Source organism: Condylura cristata, unplaced genomic scaffold (assembly GCF_000260355.1).
Source record: "Condylura cristata isolate star-nosed mole 26May11 unplaced genomic scaffold, ConCri1.0 scaffold00037, whole genome shotgun sequence".
Classification (NCBI taxonomy): Eukaryota; Metazoa; Chordata; class Mammalia; order Eulipotyphla; family Talpidae; genus Condylura; species Condylura cristata.
Window position 1 is genome coordinate 9,723,008 of NW_004567138.1, and position 18,018 is coordinate 9,741,025.

Sequence of the window (18,018 nt, forward strand, 5' to 3'; positions counted from 1 at the left end):
CTCGCCTGTTGCTCCCCTCAGCAGTATATTTCACTGCTCTGCCCCTCACTGTCTTAGGTGACTCTTCTCAACCTCACACCTCTGTCCTACACCACAGCTCTTGTATGCACAAATAAATAAAAATATATCTTAAAAAAAATAGAAGTTAGGATTCCTATCTGTAATATCTGCAAAATGAAATCATGCAAAATTGAAATAAACTAAGAGAAGGGATATATGTAAAGGAGATGAAAATGGAAACTGAGCAGGTGGGAGATAGGAGTGGGAACACAGAGTATGTTTTTTAGATATTTTTACTTTAAATAATGTTAACTCTTAACACTTGAATTAATCAGTTTTAAAGATAAATAGTGCTAAAAAAAAAAAAACTTTCCTGTTCACTCTCCCCAATCCCAAGACCTACTCTGAAGGTGTAACTACTACTTTCAACTCCTCTTTCTGGTACTTTCCACCACCTTTTTTTTTTTAAGATTTATTTATTTATGCATATAGAACTGGGGTACAAGCTAGAGGTACAGGGACAGTGAGAGGCTTCACCAGAGACACAGTAGGGAGCACAACAGGCCGTCTGATGAAGTACACTGCTGAGAGGAGCAGCGGGTGGGTCAGAAGAGGTCTGCTACACCACTGATCACCTACGGTGCCAGGGATCGAACTCACACTGAAGCGGCTGCAGCTAGCTTGCAGTACTGCGTCCTAACCCTTTGGCCACCAGGGAGGGCCCTCCACCGCCCTTTGATATTTTATTTATATCATCAATGCTTGAGCTTTCATTTCTTTTGTGCATTAACAGACACACACACACCTTCTCTTCCCCACATTCTCTCACTTGGCTTCATTGCAATGCTTATTCTATTTATTTATTTACTTACTAAAGATTTATTTATTTATGCATACAAGACCTGGGATACCAGTGGGGAACAGGTAGATTTCCTGAAATACACTGCTGAGGGGAACAGTGGGCAAGACAGGAGAGTTCTGCTGTGCCATGTGGGCCACTCCCTCTTACTGGAGATTTAACTTGAGCTGCAGTGGCTGTGGATAGCGTCATAGTGCTGAGCTTTAACCTCCTGCACCACCAGTGAGCCCCTGCTTACTCCATTTATATTTAGTGTGTCAGAGAGGGAGTCCCTTAATGCAGAAAAGAATGTAACCAAAAATCTGAACTTCAATTGGAACTATTTCAAAATAAGAAACTTCTGCACAGCAAAAGAAACTATCATTAAAACAAACAAAAAAAAAAAGATACTCTACTGAATGGGAGAGAGTATTTTTATATACTACACCTAACAAGTGGCTAATATCCAAAATCCACAAAGAACTCATACAAGTCAATGAAAAGCAAATAACCCAATCCAAAATATGGGCAGAAGAACTAAATAGATAATTCTCCAAAGGACATGCAGATGGCTAACAGGCACATTTAAAAAGGCTCATTGTCACTTCTCATCAGGGAAATGCAAATCAGAATTACATGAGATGCCACCGCACATCTCTGAGAATGGCCCCTATCAAGACTACCTTTGCTGGCAAAGGTGTGGAGAAAAAGCCACAGCCGCTTAAGCACTAGCTTCATCCCTGGCTTGGGAGCTGACCCATATGGTACAGCAGACCTCTGTCTTGTCTGTCATTGATCTGTCTGTTCTGCTCCCCACTCTGTATCTGGTGAATCTTCTCACCACCCCTGCACCTCACAGACTGTTGGAAGGAACGTAGACTGATCCAGTCTCTAAGGAGAAGAGTGTGGAGGTTTCTGAAAATGTAAAAAGAAGATCAACCATAGGATCCAGAGATCCCTTTTCTAGGCACCTACCCCCAAAACACTAATTCATGCTTGCAGCACGATTTACAAGCTATAGAAATTACCCACGTGTCCAAGAACAAATGGATGGATAAAAAACAGTGGTATATGTACACAATGGAATATAACTCAGCTATATAGCAAGATCAAATTTGGCCGTATGGAACAACACAGGCAGAACTGCAGGAGATTATGCTAAAAGAAAAGACAGGGGCCCTTCCTAGTGGCACTGTGGGTTAAAGCATAGCACTATGAAACTCTCCACAGCCACTGCAGCTGGAGTTCTATCCCTGGCCAAGGAGGTGACCCCATGGCCCAGCAGACCTCTCCTGTCTTGCCTGCTGCTCCCCTCAGCAATGCATTTCAGTCAACCAGACTGTTCTGCTCCCCACTCTGTCACTGGTGAATCCTCTCACACCCTGCATCTCTCACCTATACCCCAGTTCTTATATGCATAAATAAACTTTTAAAAAAATTTAAGTCATAAAGAAAAAGACAAATATTTGGTGATTTCCCTCATATGTGAAAATATATAATAAAAAAACAAAGAAACAGAAAAAATTAAATCAAAACAAATGATAGAAATCTGACTGTAGAACTGAGGCTACCGGAAGGGAAAGGTGGGAGGGTTGTGAGAAAAGGGGTAAGGGACCCAATGCACTGATAAAGGGTGGTAGTTGTGTGATGTGATAACTTACACTTCTAATGTATATGTTTTACATGATTTATAATACTTCACAATGTTACCTAAATAAATATCATCAGTCCCCCCCCCAAAGAAATAATAATAAAACAGCTGAGTTTCTCATCTAATATGAGAAACTGCTCCTAAGGACAGCAATTTTTCCAGAAGGACTAACATCCAAGGAAATAATTGTCATAGTGAATAACTTTCCCAGATCCTCCACAGAAAATGTTGTTTACTGCTGTGAACATTAAGAACTTTTGTCTTATGTCATACTCTTTTTTTTTTTAGATCTATTTATTTATGCATAAAGAACTGAGTACAAGTCAGAAGTGCGGGGGTGAAGAGAGAATTCGCCAGAGGTAGAGTGGGGAGCAGAAGAGACAGATCAACAAACTATACTGCTGAAGGAAGCAGCAGTTGGGTCAGGAGGGGTCTGCCATGCCATGTGGGTCAGCTCCTGGGCTGGGATCGAACTGGCGCTAAAGTGGCTGTGGCTAGCTTCGTAGTGCTGCACTTTAACCGACTGAGCCACCAGAGAGGTCCTCAAGTCATGCTAACTCTTAAAATACTGTTTAGAGACAGGGCCTTACAAATACCATTGTTCTGAGAATGGGAAGATATTTTTTAAATCTTACCAGTTAATATAAAATATTTGGTATGATCCTCTTGAGAGTCTTTTAAAAATTCACTGTATCCAAACAACATAAAAGCTCAGTTTATCTTGATGCTTTTAAGATAAATAATTTATTGGATAATTTCTTACTGCCATTCAATTTTAATAAGGTTTTTAAGATAACATATTTTCTAAAACCCATATGCAATGCAAAGATCTTTAAATAACTTATTTTCCATAAGATTTACTTTATATAGAGTTTATTATATTCTTCATTAATGAGTCATTTATAGTCATACACATATATATCTCCCTTCTAAAAACTTTGGTCCTTCTGTGGCTAACAAATGTCTCAGCTGGTTGCTCTTTTTAGTTTTCTATATACCTATCATTATTTTTCCCCAAATGTAACAGCTCAATAAGTGAAAATCAAATTCTGGAAAAAAATAAAATAAAATGCTAAACAGAATCATTAAATTAAGGGATAAAGAAGTGATGAAGTAAATATAATTAAATAAATAAAATCTTATTTACCATAATTTCACTAAAAATTGACATTTTAATACAAAATGTAACAAGGATATAGCTTCATAATAAGAACATTTTTAATTGAATAAATTTAGCCTCTTAGATGTTATTAAAATTAGAATCTCAATGTCCAATGCTAGGGTGTGGCTAAATATTATTTCCTATAGCATGGATGTATACTATCCATGTATAACCATGAAGTCCATGAAACAATAATACATGAAAGATGACGATTATAGGGGTCTCCCTTGTGGCACAAGGGGTTAAGATGCAGCACTGTGAAGTGATCTGCAGCCATTGCAGCACCAGTTTGATCTCCGGAGAGGGAGCAATCCTCATAGAACAGCAGACCGCTCCAGTCTGCATGTTGCTCCCCTCAACAGTGTACTTCAGTAGATCCGCCTGTTCTGCTCCCCGATCTGTCTCTGTAAATCCTCTCACCCCCTGCTTCTCTGGCCTATACCCCAACTCTTGTATGCATAAATAAATAAATCTTTTTTTAAAAAAGATGGAGATTATAAATAAGTAATACAATGTTATAATGCCTGGGAAAAGTCTGGATTTCTGTGTCTAGTAAAATGGCAACATGGTATAATGTTGAGATTGCTGGGAAAATAAAATAAAACAAATGCCCCTTTTAATATATAATTGTACTCACACCAAAATAAGGGAAGTCCCCCAGGGCTCAAAATCAACAGGAAATCAACAGCTAAGGAAGAAGCAGCAGCTGCTAGAGACAGCTACGGATTTCTAAATCTGAGAAGTGAGTTTAATGGATATAGAGAAAACAGAAATCCCGCCTTGGGCCCATTCAAGCTGGGGAGTTGGAACTAAAGTGCTTCATAAAATCAGGAAACTAAAAGCGAGAGCTTTGTGGGTGAAAGGCACAAAGTTCCCACACCCTCTACTCTGCCATTTTCCCCAAATCTCTATATGTTGACCAACCCCAAAACTCCTCAAACCCTTTCTTGGAGTTTGATGAAGGTTTGTTACTTAGACAGGATTAATTAAATCACTGGCCATTAGCAATTTAACTCAATGTCTAACCCCTCCCCTCCTGTGAGGTCCAACTATATTGACTCTCCAGGCAGCCAGCCCCCATCTGAGGTGCTTCCAAAGCCACTTATTCAAACAAAAGACAACTTTAAAACTCTCAATAGCTAGGAAATCCCAAGGGTGTTTGGGAGCTGTGAGACAGGAACTATGGGTAAAGATCAAATGTGAAAAATAGGGCCCTCCCTCATGGCTCAAGGGGTTGGGATGCAGCACAACCTAGCTGCAGCCATTTCAGTGCAAGTTTTATCCCTGGCCCTGGAGGTGACCCACATGGCTCAGCAGACCCCTCCTGTCTCTCTTGCTGCTCTCCTCAGCAGGATACTTTGTCAATCTGCCTGTTCTGTTTCCCATCTGTCTCTGGTGAATCCTTTCACTGCCCTGCACCTCTGGCCTGTACCCCAGGTCTGTATGCATAAATAAATAAATCTTTTTAAAATGATAGCTACTTTTGAGAGAGTTAAAACGAAGTTTTCATTCTGCATTTGTCTAGTTCAGTGCTTTATTCAGGTATGCATAAATCTTTTAAAAAGTGAGAAATATACTTTGGTCATTTGGACTTAATATATAGTTTACCATCCTTCATTTGCACTCAAAATATCTGTGAAAGTATAGATGGAATTACAGGTTGTGCTGCTCATTACCAAAAGGAGATATAAAATCCATATATAGAGTCATTCCAATCACACATGAAATCATCACATTCTGAAGATAGAAAACAGATTCTAAAGCCTGGTGTAAGGTAAGGGATTTATAATACCCAATACAACCCAAATAAATACTTCTTACAAACCACAGCATAATAGGGGGGTAATGGAAGAAGCAGAGATAGGCTAGGCGTTCCTATGGTGACCCAGGGGAGAGGTGAGCTCTCAGTAACAGAGAGGGTTCTGAGGAATCAGATTCTTTTTTTTATTTAAGATTTATTTATTTATGCATACAAGAACTGGGATGCAGGCCAGAGGTGCAGGGGGGTGAGAGAATTCACCAGAGACAGTGTGGGGAGCAGAACAGGCACACTGACTGAAATACACTGCTGAGGGGCCTAGCAGGCAAGACATGTGGGTCAGCAATCTGCGCTGGGATTGAACTTGTGCTGCAGTGGCAGCTGACAGCTTTATAGTGCTGTACCCTAACCCATTGTGCTACCAGGGAGGTCTGGGAGTCAGATTCTTGACTTAATTTGAAGGTAGAGCCTACTGGATTTGCTGGTGGATAGGACATAGGGTATGGGACAAAGATAAGCCTAGAATGAGCGCAACTGGAAGAACAGAATTGCCATCATCCCACACAGAGAAGAATGCAAGACATCCGAGTGGGCTGCTGAGTGAGCCATGGGTTAAAGACATGTGCAATTCAGCAGAGAAAGGAATTAGAGAGATGATCTGAAGTCATCATCCTATAGCTGGTGTTAAAAGCCACAAGACAGATTAACAACATCAAGGAAGCAAGTGAAGTATGAATACAAAGGAAAGAGAAGGAAGTTTGGGGTTTTTAGAGGTGAGGACTTTGGCTAGCAGAGGTGAGGGAGGGATGTGTGTAGATGGGGGAGGGGGATACTGGCCTTTCTTCCCACAATTCTATCAACACATTACTCACCTCCTCAAATAGACCTGCTGGGAAGCCTTCATGTGCACGGGGAAGAACTTAAAATAATGCCTTCTGATCTTAAGAGTAGCACATTTTGCTCTCAGCATGGGTGCAAATCACACTGTAGCAGTCCCCTGGCTGCTTTAGTGGGAGCAAACCAAACATAGCTCTGACCTGATTAAAAGTACCAACTGACTGGAACGACAATTCAGTGGGTTCCAATCACTGCTAATTCAAATACTGTCACATTAATTGGTTTAAAATCCTGGTCTGCATTTCCTTGGTTAGTAATATACTACAGGAGGGGAGAATGTTTGAGATTTTTTTTCAATATAGGCTATGGGGAGTGAGGGAGTCACGCTTCTTGAACTTAACATTCAGACATGCAAAAATGTGCAATTCCTCAGAAATCAAAAAGTCATTTTTTGTAACCAGGGCAGCGGCACTTCAGAGCATGGCTTTAATCTTAGCTAGGAAGATTCCAAATATGAGGGTTTCCTTTAATTTGTACCCTGCAGGAAATGTTAACAATCCATAAATGTCTTTCTATCCTTAACTTCTCCCTGAAGAACTCCTACCTAATATGCTTGGACATGCAAGAAACTTATCTCCGACTACCAATTCTCTCTGGTATTTCATTTTGAAAGTGAGAAACAGTAGCAATATGATGCCAACCAGAATTGGCATGTCGAAAAACTGAGAAGTATATACTTTTTTCTGCCTGTTTCCTCTTAGGGGGTCTCAGTTAGGTCTGCCCCAGCTCCTTCACTGATTTCCTTTCTTTGGGTTTCTCCAAGCTTCTAGGCTATAGTGTTGGCTGGTATTGCTTATTTAGATCTTAATGTCTTTGTCTTTGTAAGAATACTAGCATTTGCACCTGAAGATTCCTGATGACCCGATTAAGAGCATTACAGTTACTTTATTTTTTATTTTTTAAAAAGATTTATGTATTTATGCATACAAGAACTGGGGTATAGTCCAGAGGTGCAGGGGTGTGAGAGGATTAATCAGAGAGCATGCATCCCAGGCAGATGCACTGAAATACACTGCTGAAGGGAGCAGCAGGTCAGACAGGAGAGGTCTATTGTGCCCTGGCTGGGGTTTGAACTCAGTCTGCACAGCTTCATAGTGATGTGCCAGGGATGACCCAGAACCAAGTTTCTATTTCAACTTAGCCTCAGGAGCTAAGGTGTTTCTCTTGTTATACCTTCCTCCCTTACTTTATCTATTTTGACAAGTGTTGGTTAAGGCAGCCTTCAACTACAAGGTTGTTTTTGGGTCATGAGCATCTTGATCTCGGAGTCAAAGAAACACTAAAAAGAAAAAACCAACAAAACAGAAAGAAAAGATTGGAGAAAGAAATGCAGTCATTCCCTTTTTTGTTGGTAGGGACGGTAGGGAGAAAGAAAGGGGTGGTTGGATAAAACAGACAAGAGAATTCAAAGGATGGATAGGCAACATTGACTAAAATTAGAGTTCAGTGGAGGAAGAGGCAAGAGATTCCTATTTCTATTTATTTTTGTACCAAATGCTAGAATAAATATTTTAGCATCTTTTCTAAATGGTGGCAAGTTAAGACAGACCTTACCACCCTCGGATTGCAACTAACAACAGTTTTATACTACTAGAGACACTGTTCCTAAATTAAGAGGGACAAATTCAAATGCGTATACCTCACGGGCCTTACATAATGTCCCTAATTTGAGGAATTAATGTTCATGTGCCCAAGCACTTTCATTTCCCCTTAAATTCAATTTTTACCTAATGGGCCATCACTGCTACCTAAGTGAATGCTCCATCCTGTGCTATAACTACATTATCACCTTTAGACAACAGTACTAGGAAGAGAACAGGAAAGTCCATTCTATGCCTACTGACTTTGGGTCAAGAGGCAGGATGCTTTGTGTGCATAAAAGTAATCTACTCTTGGCCCTCCCTGGTGGCACAACGGGTTAGGACACAGCACTGCAAGCTAGTGCAGCTGCTTCAGTGTGTGTTTGATCCCTGTTGGAGAGGTGATCCACATGGCGCGGCAGACCTCAGCTGACTGGCCCGCTGCTCCCCTTAGCAGTGTAATTCGCCCATCTACCTGTTCTGCTCCCCATTCTGTCTCTGGTAAATTCTCACCTCCCCTGCACCTCTAGCTTGTACCCCAGGTCTGCATGCATAAATAAATCTTAAAAAAAAAAAAGTAATCTGCTCTGGGCCGAATTCCACAATTGGTGATTCCTGTATTTCTGAGTCAGACTAGCTGTTCATCCATTCTGAGACTGTTCAGTCTTTAATTCTCTTTATCAGTGTGCCTTTGATCAGCTGACCTAAGAGTCTTCTTTTAGAATTTAATTTTCTAGCATTACGTAAATAATTGTTCACTTATTGCCTATGAAAGAACAGAATGGAAAGGTGGTAATATATTGTCCGTACAAATCTACCCTATTAATAATAGGGACATCAATACTTAATAATATTCATCATCACTATCATCAAAACACCAGCCATTTATAATAATCTTTTCATTCATAAGCCAATTTCATGTACTTTGTATTACTTGAGTGCCCCAAAATACTGAACTTGAGTATTATTTGAGAACACCCAATCTGAAAGAGGTAAGACAGAACACAGAATATTCTGCTTGAATTAACTGGGCTTCTATGATTCACCAATCAGAAGTTTCTAGTTTTTCTAAAACAAGCCTTCGAAGTTTCCATGGGAAAGAAATATAGAAGATGGAAAAGTATCAAGGCTGCTTTTGTCCGGATCATTCCCATTTCCAGCACTTTCCCTTGCCAAAGCAACTGATGAAGTATTCAAGAGTCATACATTTCACCCCATGAGTTGCCTAAATGTGGAAAGTGGTTTGTAAAAGAAACAGTTCAGAAAGTATCTATATGAGCAACTTAGACCTCTTGTTCTTATATTCATAAAGGACTCCCAAGGCCCAAAATCCTTGCCAGTAAAGGACATAAGGCAAAGGAAATCCAGACAACACATTTATCCAGGTGTCAAGCAAAGAATGTAAACATTTGAGAACTTTTCAGAATTGTATTCTTTGTTCTTTCTCCACTGGAAGCTGATCAAGTAAAATAAGTTCTAGAAACTGGGCCAATCAACACAGAGGATTGACCCAGGAACTTACCACAGAGATCATGCTTTACAATTACAGTATAAAGTGACTCCCTATTAGAAGATTAAGCAGAATTGAGGAAAACCCAATCCAGCATTAGTTTTTAAACACAGGAAAGGCTTTCATGGGGGAATAAAAGGATTCTCCAGGGTTCCAAAGGATGAGTCAGGGAAACTACAGGAAAAATATAGGCACAGAAAGCTCCAAATCCCTCTTTAATCAACTTTCTAAGAATTAGGTTGGGGAGCTGGTGGAAAGAGTAACACAAAATGTTTTCTCTTCAATAAATCCATGAAGCTAATGAAAGAAGCATCAGCTAAGTTAGTGTTCGATTATACCAGGCTGGTGAAGGTTAGCCAAGTTCTTCAAAGCAACATCTTTGTTGATAGCAGACAAATACGTAGAGAGAAGAACACAGATGAGAGAGATCCCATTGTGGGCCATGGCCGGAAGCATTACAAGTATGAAAATGACTTAACATGTGACAGAGAATCTCTCTCTAAGTATAATTTTTTAAATCTCTGTGGGGAGAGATGATATGAAAAAATAGAGAGTGAAGCCTTTTTCAACTTGGAAGGAAAAAGCTTTTAAAAAATAACACCTTGGTAGGTTAACAAAGAAACAAAAGCTAATTTAATAGCACAGAATGTTCTACAGTACTTGATAAAATTCATTTGCAAGAAATAAACAGGCAAAAACATGCAAAGGTATTTGGGAAATTAAAACCCATGGTAGGTTTTTAATACTCAAAAAAAAGTCACCTAAAATATTAAAAAAAAGATGATACTTTATTATGTTTTACTCTGTAATAACTAGGAATAAAAAAGCAATAAAATAGGAATTACCTTTTAAATGAATGTTCACAAGACAAACAAATAATGTAAACAGTAAAAAGAAAAAGAGGAGGGAAACTACAATATTAATTTCAAATGTAAGGGCAAAATGCATTGGGGTCAATTAAGGAATGTACTGTTATCAAACATAATACAGAAAAAAAAAAGCTGCAAGTCCTACAAAATGAAAAAAATAGTATTGTCCAAAAAGCATTTACTGGGCCTTCCTGATGGCACAGGGGTTAAGTCTCAGCACTATGAAGCTATCAGCAGCCACTATAGCTCAAGTTCAATCCCCAGCCAGGGAGCTGACCCACACAGTGCGCCCAAGTATCAGTGGTTTACACCCCAGCTCTTGAATGCATAAGTAAATAAATATTTTTAAAAAAAAAACATTTATTTAATACCTGTATAACTGAACTCAGTGCTCTGTGTTGGGAAACATAGAAGAACAAAGCAGGTTTGAACTGGGACCATCTGGGCTGACACAACAGACGAAGGAGAGGAGGATAACACACATAAGTAACTTGTAATACTCGTTGCCCTGAGTCAGATATATTCTACAGCAGGTCTTATTTAATCTGTTCAGATTCTTTTTTGGTAGTGTAGTATGGGTTCTAGAGAATAATATTGACCCATAAAGGATGACAGGTGTACAAGAAATATTACCAGATGGCTCAAAGCCAAAGAAGGAGCATCACAATGACTGTCAAAAAAACACAAGCTTTATTTGTCCACTTAAGAAAAAGGTCAAGGAAACAGCTATCAGCAAAAGGACAAGCAGAATTCTAAGAGAGCCCTGTGACCTTCACCCACAGGTGTTACTGCCTGGTTACATTACGCTTCATGACAAAAAGAATTTTTTTAAGATTTATTTATTTTTGCATATAAGAACTGGGGCACAGGCCAGATGTGCAAGGGGTGAGAAGATTCACCAGAGACAATGGGGAACAGAACAGTCAGAGTGACTGAAATACAATGCTGCAGGGAGCAGTAGGCATGAGGTCAGGAGAGGTCTGCTGTGCCATGTGAGTCTCTGGCTGGGAGTCAAAATCATGCTTCAGTGGCTGCGGATAGGTTCATAGTGCTACGGTTTAACCCGCTGTGCCACCATGGAGGGCCCACGTTTCGTGGCAAAAAAAAAAAAATTTGCACATAAAATCACTTGGCTTTAAATCCAGAGATAGTCTGAGCAATACTTAATGATTATATGAAACTTTTTTAAACATCAAGCTTTCTTCATTTGGCAACAGAAAGGGAAATTAGAAAATATTGGACATATCAGAAACTTCTCACTACTGGCTTTGAAGACCCGGGGGGCATGTGGAAACACCCTCAGAACAGCCTCTCGGGGAAAGAGAACTGCCCCAGCAGCAGCCAGCAAGTAAGGGGTTCTCAGTCCCAAAACTGCAAGACTGGGATCTGCCATCAACCTGCATGAATCAGGAGGCAGATTGTTCCACAGAGCCTCCAGATGAAGATGCAGTCAACTGAAAAATTAATTTGGGTCTAGTTCGAACCTAGGAAATGCTATTAAGTGGGTACTGTTTTAAACTACTAAGCTGTGGTATTTTGTTCCACAGCAATAGCAAATTAATGTAGTAAGAATGGCAGTGGACATGGATTGACATCATAAATAATTATGAGAACGTGATAAACACCACTGTAGGTAGACAGGAAGGACTAAGTAATCATCTGAGGAGGGGATAGTGAGAAAACAGAGCCCCATCATGACGCCATTGAGGTGGGACTGCCAAGGCGACTTTGTTTTCACAGTACAGTAAATACAGTACTAAATTATAACTTCCATTTCCACGCCAAAAGGAACATTTGTGTGTCCAACAAGAAGGAAATCTTTACTAACATATAGCTAAGCTTCTAGAAAGAGGCAGTCAGAAATCTGTTTAGAAAGCCAGTGTTCTGGGGCCCCTCCCTGGTGGCTCCCTGGTGGCGCAGCGGATTGTAGCACTGCACTGCGAAGGTAAGCTGCCAGTGGCTTCAGTGAGGGAGGCTTCAGTGAGAGTTCCATCCCCAGCCCCGGAGGTGATCTACATGGCATTACAGACCTCTCCTGCTCGCCCGCTGCTCCTCTCAGGGGTGTACTTCATCAGTCTGCCTGTTCTGCTCCCCACTCTGTCTCTGGTGAATCCTCTCATCAACCCTGCACCTCTGGCTATACCCCAGTTCTGTATACATAAACAAATAAATCTTTAAAAAAAAAAAAGTCATTGTTCTGTCACAGAATACACAGAACTTCAATAGAAAAACAATTCCCAGTAAAGATGAATAACCCTAAAAATGGGAACAAATCAACACAAAGGAGATAAGAGAAGTAACAAATGAGAGCGAGAACTGGAAGTCAAAGTATACCTGAGAGGTACTATGTTGTGTTTGAAGTGGTGAATAAGATTTAAATGAGGAGCTGAGACAGGAATCATAACAATATACCAGTACAATAAAATTTTTTAAAGGGTATGGTTTGAAAGGTCCAAATTAGAAATTGTGCAGTCAGAAATAAAGCCAATGAATTTTTTTTTTTAAAGATTTATTTATTTGTGCATACAGAACTGGGGTACAGGCCAGAGGCTCAGGGCCGGTGAGAGGCCCCACCAGAGACAGAGTGGGGAGCAGAACAGGCAGATCAGTGAAGTACACTGCTGAGGGGAGCAGCGGGCGGGTCAGGAGAGGTCTGCCACACCATGTGGTCACCTCCAGGGCAGGCGGGAATCGAACTCATGTAGAAGCGGCCTTAGATTCTCAATGCTGTGCTCCAACCCGCTGCGCCACCAGGGAGGGCCAAAGCCAATGAATTTTAAAATTCAGTAAACTGAAATGGATCTGAGGAAATTTTACTCAAAGAAATATAAAGTTGGAAATACAAAAAAGAATGAGAGTTATGAATTAATGAAGGATCCAATATACATCTTCTGATAACTCAAAAGGAAAGAATACAAAGAACTGGAAAGAGACAAGATGCAAGGAGATAATGCCTGAGGGTTTTTCCAGAATCAATAAAAGACAAAAAATAAATCCTCATACCTACAAAGTACAAGAAGTTCTGAGAAGGCAAAAAAAAATCTATGCCCATAGAAATAAACCTATTCCCTGAAATGAAGCTGCAGAGAACCTACAACAAGGAGTAGATGTCATAAAGAATGAGATGTAAAAGACAGATTATCTTAACACAGACAAAAATTAGACTGACATCAAGGTTTTCATCAGCAACCAAAAGATGCCAGAAGATAATGAAAGTAAAATCTAAAAGACCTGAGAGATAAAATCTATGAACCTAGAACTTTATGCTCATTAAATTCCAGAGTAACAATGAAATAGGGTTGTTTTTCCCCCTGGTAAAATTGAGGATACCATCTACTGATCCTGGTGGGAATTGAACAAAAGAGATTGAAGAAGCACTGAGAAGCTAAAAGTTGACTAACATATTGGTAAGTAATATAATATCTAAAATACTTAGCAGTAGTAAAATGAAACTCTATCCATTAAACAATAATATTTCCTTGTCCCTCTAAGTTCTAATAATCATATTACACTTTTTGTCTCAATAAATTTGACTATTCCAGATATTTCTTATAAGTAGAGTCATACAACACTGTCCTTTTGTTTCTGGCTTATTTCACTTAGTGTGATCTTCAGGATTCACCTACATTGTAGCGTGTACCAAAATTTCCTTCCTTTGTAAGGCTGAATAATATCCCAGTGTACATATATACCACATTTTGTCAGTCCATTCACCCACTATGGGCAAAGGGATGACTTTAGAAAGGCAAACCTAGACGGAGACAGAAAAATGGTAATTGTGAATTAAGAGAAGAATTGATTTCAAGAAAGTTAAGATTTGCAAAAAAGAAAGAGTTGCCATTTCCACCCAGATATATGTAAGATGTCTAGCAAAATGATTTTCTTCCTTGGGGGTATTGAACATAATTACTTGGACAACATGTCTTTAAGAGTCTGATTGATTTGTTTCATCTGTTATTGTTACAGAGAAACTTGAATCATTTTATGATTTATGATATAAATCAGAACAAGTTTTGGTCACATCAACATAGTCCTATTTTGAGTGCTATAATATTTTGAAGACAATGAAGATATTTTCTGAAACATACTGAAAGTATCTCAAGAATACCAGTAAGAGCTGTTTATTGGTGTGTTACTATATGTCAAGCAATGAACAGATAGTTCTCACTTGGATTTTTTTTTTTTTAAAGATTTATTTATTCATACAGAACTGGGGTACAGGCCAGAGATGCGGAGGGTGAGAGGATTCACCAGAGACAGAGTGGGGAGCAGAACAGGCAGATCTACAAAGTACACTGCTGAGGGGAGCAGCGGGCGGGTCAGGAGAGGTCTGCCACACCATGTGGATCTCCTCCGGGGCAGGCAGGCGGGGATCGAACTCATGCGGAAGTGGCTTAAGCTTCTCAGTGCTGTGCTTCAACCGGCTGCGCCACCAGGCAGGGCCCTCACTTGGATTTTTATATTTAATTCTTTTCAGGAATATCATTAAGTAGGTGCCATTATCTCTATTTTACAGATGAAGAAACTGAGGTGTACAGGGCTTACAGAATTTGCCAAAGGAGACTCAGCTACTAACTTGCATAGCTAGCACCTAACCCAGGCCATCTGACCACCTGGCAACCACATCACTGCAGGCAGAGACAATGATGAAGACAAGAAAACTTAACAGCAGACACATTCATTTACATTAAAAATTTACCGAAGCTCTTCGTTCTTCTTAATATATAAAGATTTTGGATAAATTCTTTTTGCTGTTCTGAAAGGAAATTAAATCCTTGCCTTGTCATTTTTACTTGGAAAAGCAGTAATGGGTCTTTCTAGCACCTGTGGTTCTAAAGTCTTGGGGTATGTTAATATTTCTCCTTTCCAATTTGCAGAGGAATTCAGCTGTTCTATGACTCCCAAATCTATAGCTGATATCCCCAGTGTCCTTCATTTGTATGAAAAACGAGACAAAATAATTTTACATTTGGCGTAGCCGATAGTCTCCACGATAGTTGTCTTCTTAAAATAAATCGAAACATTTGGAAAGTAAATATATATTTCAGGAATAAAGAAATCAACGTTGACATTTACTTCAAAAATCCATAGCTAACTTTTTTCTTTTATCAAAACATCATTGATCTGTTCTATTTAACCACTAGGGGGGAAAGGGGCCTTAGATATTCACCCCACAAAAATCTTCAGGTGAATATAAACTAGCAATTAAAAATGAACATGAGTGTGATATCATATTCTTGTCCCCATAAAATCAATAGAATGGAAAACTAAAAGGCTGGTGAGTCTCAAGTTCAGGTTTATGCTCTTGATTAATGTTATCTTAACATCCACTCAGTGAAGGGAGTTCAGCAGGCAGAAGAAAAATGCCATTAAAATGTTTTTAAGCTTCAGATTATGACAAGATACAGAGACAAGATGAATTTAGCAAATGAGAGCAAAGATTACATATTACCAAGCGAAGTTTAAAGACGAGTCTATGAAATGCAGTTCATGAGGTTTCAAAAAGATGCAAAAATTTCCGACTCCACCCTACTAAGAAGCCATCAGCGCAGCAATCTGGTCGTGCCCTTTCCTAGTTGTCTAGAAAATCCTTAAAAACCTCACCTCCTAAACTCTGGTGTTTTTGCCTTGACCTGAGGACTTGCTACTCTCCCTTTCTATCACTCTGCCAGCCGCGCTGCAAAGTAAAGACACTGTACCTGCTGGTGACACTGAAGCTCATCCCAGTGGATGCCGCTGGCTCAGAGCATCACCTGCTGTCCCAACCTGCTTCTCTTCGTCATCTCCCGGCCTTACACACACTCGTGCATTCACACACACACACACACACGCACACACACGCATTCGCACCGTGAAGCTCGCATTTGCTCTCTGAGAGACGGTACCGCCCCTTCTGAGCAAAATCTCTCGCCTTCCCGCCCCTCAGAACGACTCCAACCCAAACCCACGGCAGGTGGAGGCAATAGCTACATTCTTACCTCCCTCCTGAAGTGACAGCAAACGTGGCCTCAGTTTTTACGCTCCGCTCTTCGAGAGACCAGCCAGGCCCGCCCAGGTCAGCACCAGTCTAATAGCCACGCAAACCCGAGGGACCTCAGTCAGCACCCGGCGGTCGCTGCGGCCGGCGCTAGGAAAGCGCGCGCCCGTGATTCAGCGCCTTTCCGTGGTTACCACAGCGACGCGCACGCGCACGCGAATCCTCCGAAGTGGGCGGGCAGCCGTCCCAGCCCCGCTCAGCTTGAGCTCTTAAAAGGGGCATCCGGGCGACTGACTCCCACATCGCAGGGGAGCCGCGGGCGGCTTTCAGGAAACAGGGCGGCCTGCATGTTGCTCTTTTCCTTCTCCAGCCCGTTGCCCGTCAATTGGTCCTGAACGTCCCTTCCAAACGCACAAACCGTGAACCTACTACCTGGGTCAAAGTCGCTTTGGGAATGTGCCCCCGAAGCGAAGTCACCCCTCGTACACACGTCCCGTGCCTCTACCGCGGGAGTCTCCACGGGTCCTACTAGGTTTTGAACACGTGCTGCTTCCCTTCTGAAGATGGAACCGCTCTGGGGTAAACACATCAACTCCATTCCCCCACCCAGCCCCGCCCCCGTCCTCAGGTTAACTAGCTGTCTAATCTATTTAGATGACATTTATTTCTTGGGGGAGGTGATAAGCGAATCCATGGAAAACAAATGCAGACTAGCCTTCCTTGCATTTTATTGTTCTGGGGTCAAGGCATTTCTTACACATTCCCAGAACTATGAAGCCAGGCGTTTAGGGCTGAGTTACAGACGTCAAGAACAATCCCCTACTAGGCTACTCAGTTGCCTTGGATGGGTCTTGGATAAGAAAAGTAATTCTGATAAACCTTCCTCTCCTCAATTATAAAAGAGATAACCATAGCACTCACAAAAGGTTGGTGACAGGAACTAAATGATAATGTGCACTACAAGAATTAAAAACTTGTCCAGGACTGAGTGAAAAATAATCTTAGATAAAGAAGGCAACCCTGCCTTTAATGAGGCTAAGAGGACAGACTCAGATAAAGAAAATTAACAGTAAATTAACTTTCCCAAAGACTTGCAGCAACAATAACTTAAAAACAAAACAAAACAAAACAAAAAAAACCTGTTTGAGTGCCCCCTTTGCTTTGCTATTCCACATCCATAGCCAGTGATACCAAATTGCTACTTTCCTTTCCTGAGAACACTCAAACGGGTTAAACCCAATTCTCCTTATCTTTCTTTGCAACAGTAACCAAGCTCCTGATTTCAAGAGTCTCCTAGGAAACCTCCCATGGGAACCCAACCCTTATAAAACACATCCTCCGATCTCATCCTGTTAAAGATTCCACAGTACCCCTCTTTACTGTACCCATAAATCTGACTGAGTCAAACTTGTTCATAATGGTTTTTAAATACATTAATATATATGGGCTTAACCCAGAATGGTTAAATTATAAACTCAGCACCATTACAGGGAATACCTATTTTGACATATAAAAGGAAACCTATTTTTTTTTAATTCATCTTTCAAACATTTGTCTTCCTTAGCTGCACAATAAAAGACAAGGAACTATCCGATTTTGTAGGTGAGAAAATCAGTTCAAATAAGGTTCCAGTACATTCCATATCAGTGGTGAAGATGTTGCTTATTCTATAAAAATAAAACTGATGCAGAATTTCACTGAAAGGTAAGGTACAAAATCTATTATACTGAAAAAAGTCTTTCCAATATAGTAAAAAATCTCAAGATACTACAAAT

At 40.4% G+C, this 18,018-nt stretch overlaps 1 protein-coding gene across 2 annotated transcripts in view; it reads right to left on the bottom strand.

Annotated features, from left to right (window-relative positions):
- KIAA0319 (KIAA0319 ortholog) overlaps nucleotides 1–16,401 on the bottom strand; it is an 85,447-nt gene extending 69,046 nt beyond the window's left edge. The window contains exon 1 of one of the 2 annotated variants that reach the window (XM_004693320.2): nucleotides 16,245–16,401. The gene's annotated coding sequence lies outside the window, so the exon portion shown is untranslated. Of the gene's footprint in view, nucleotides 1–15,965; nucleotides 16,182–16,244 lie in introns of those variants that run through there. The other variant, XM_012732945.1, reaches the window with a different exon arrangement.
- Between the last annotated feature and the right edge of the window lie 1,617 nt (nucleotides 16,402–18,018).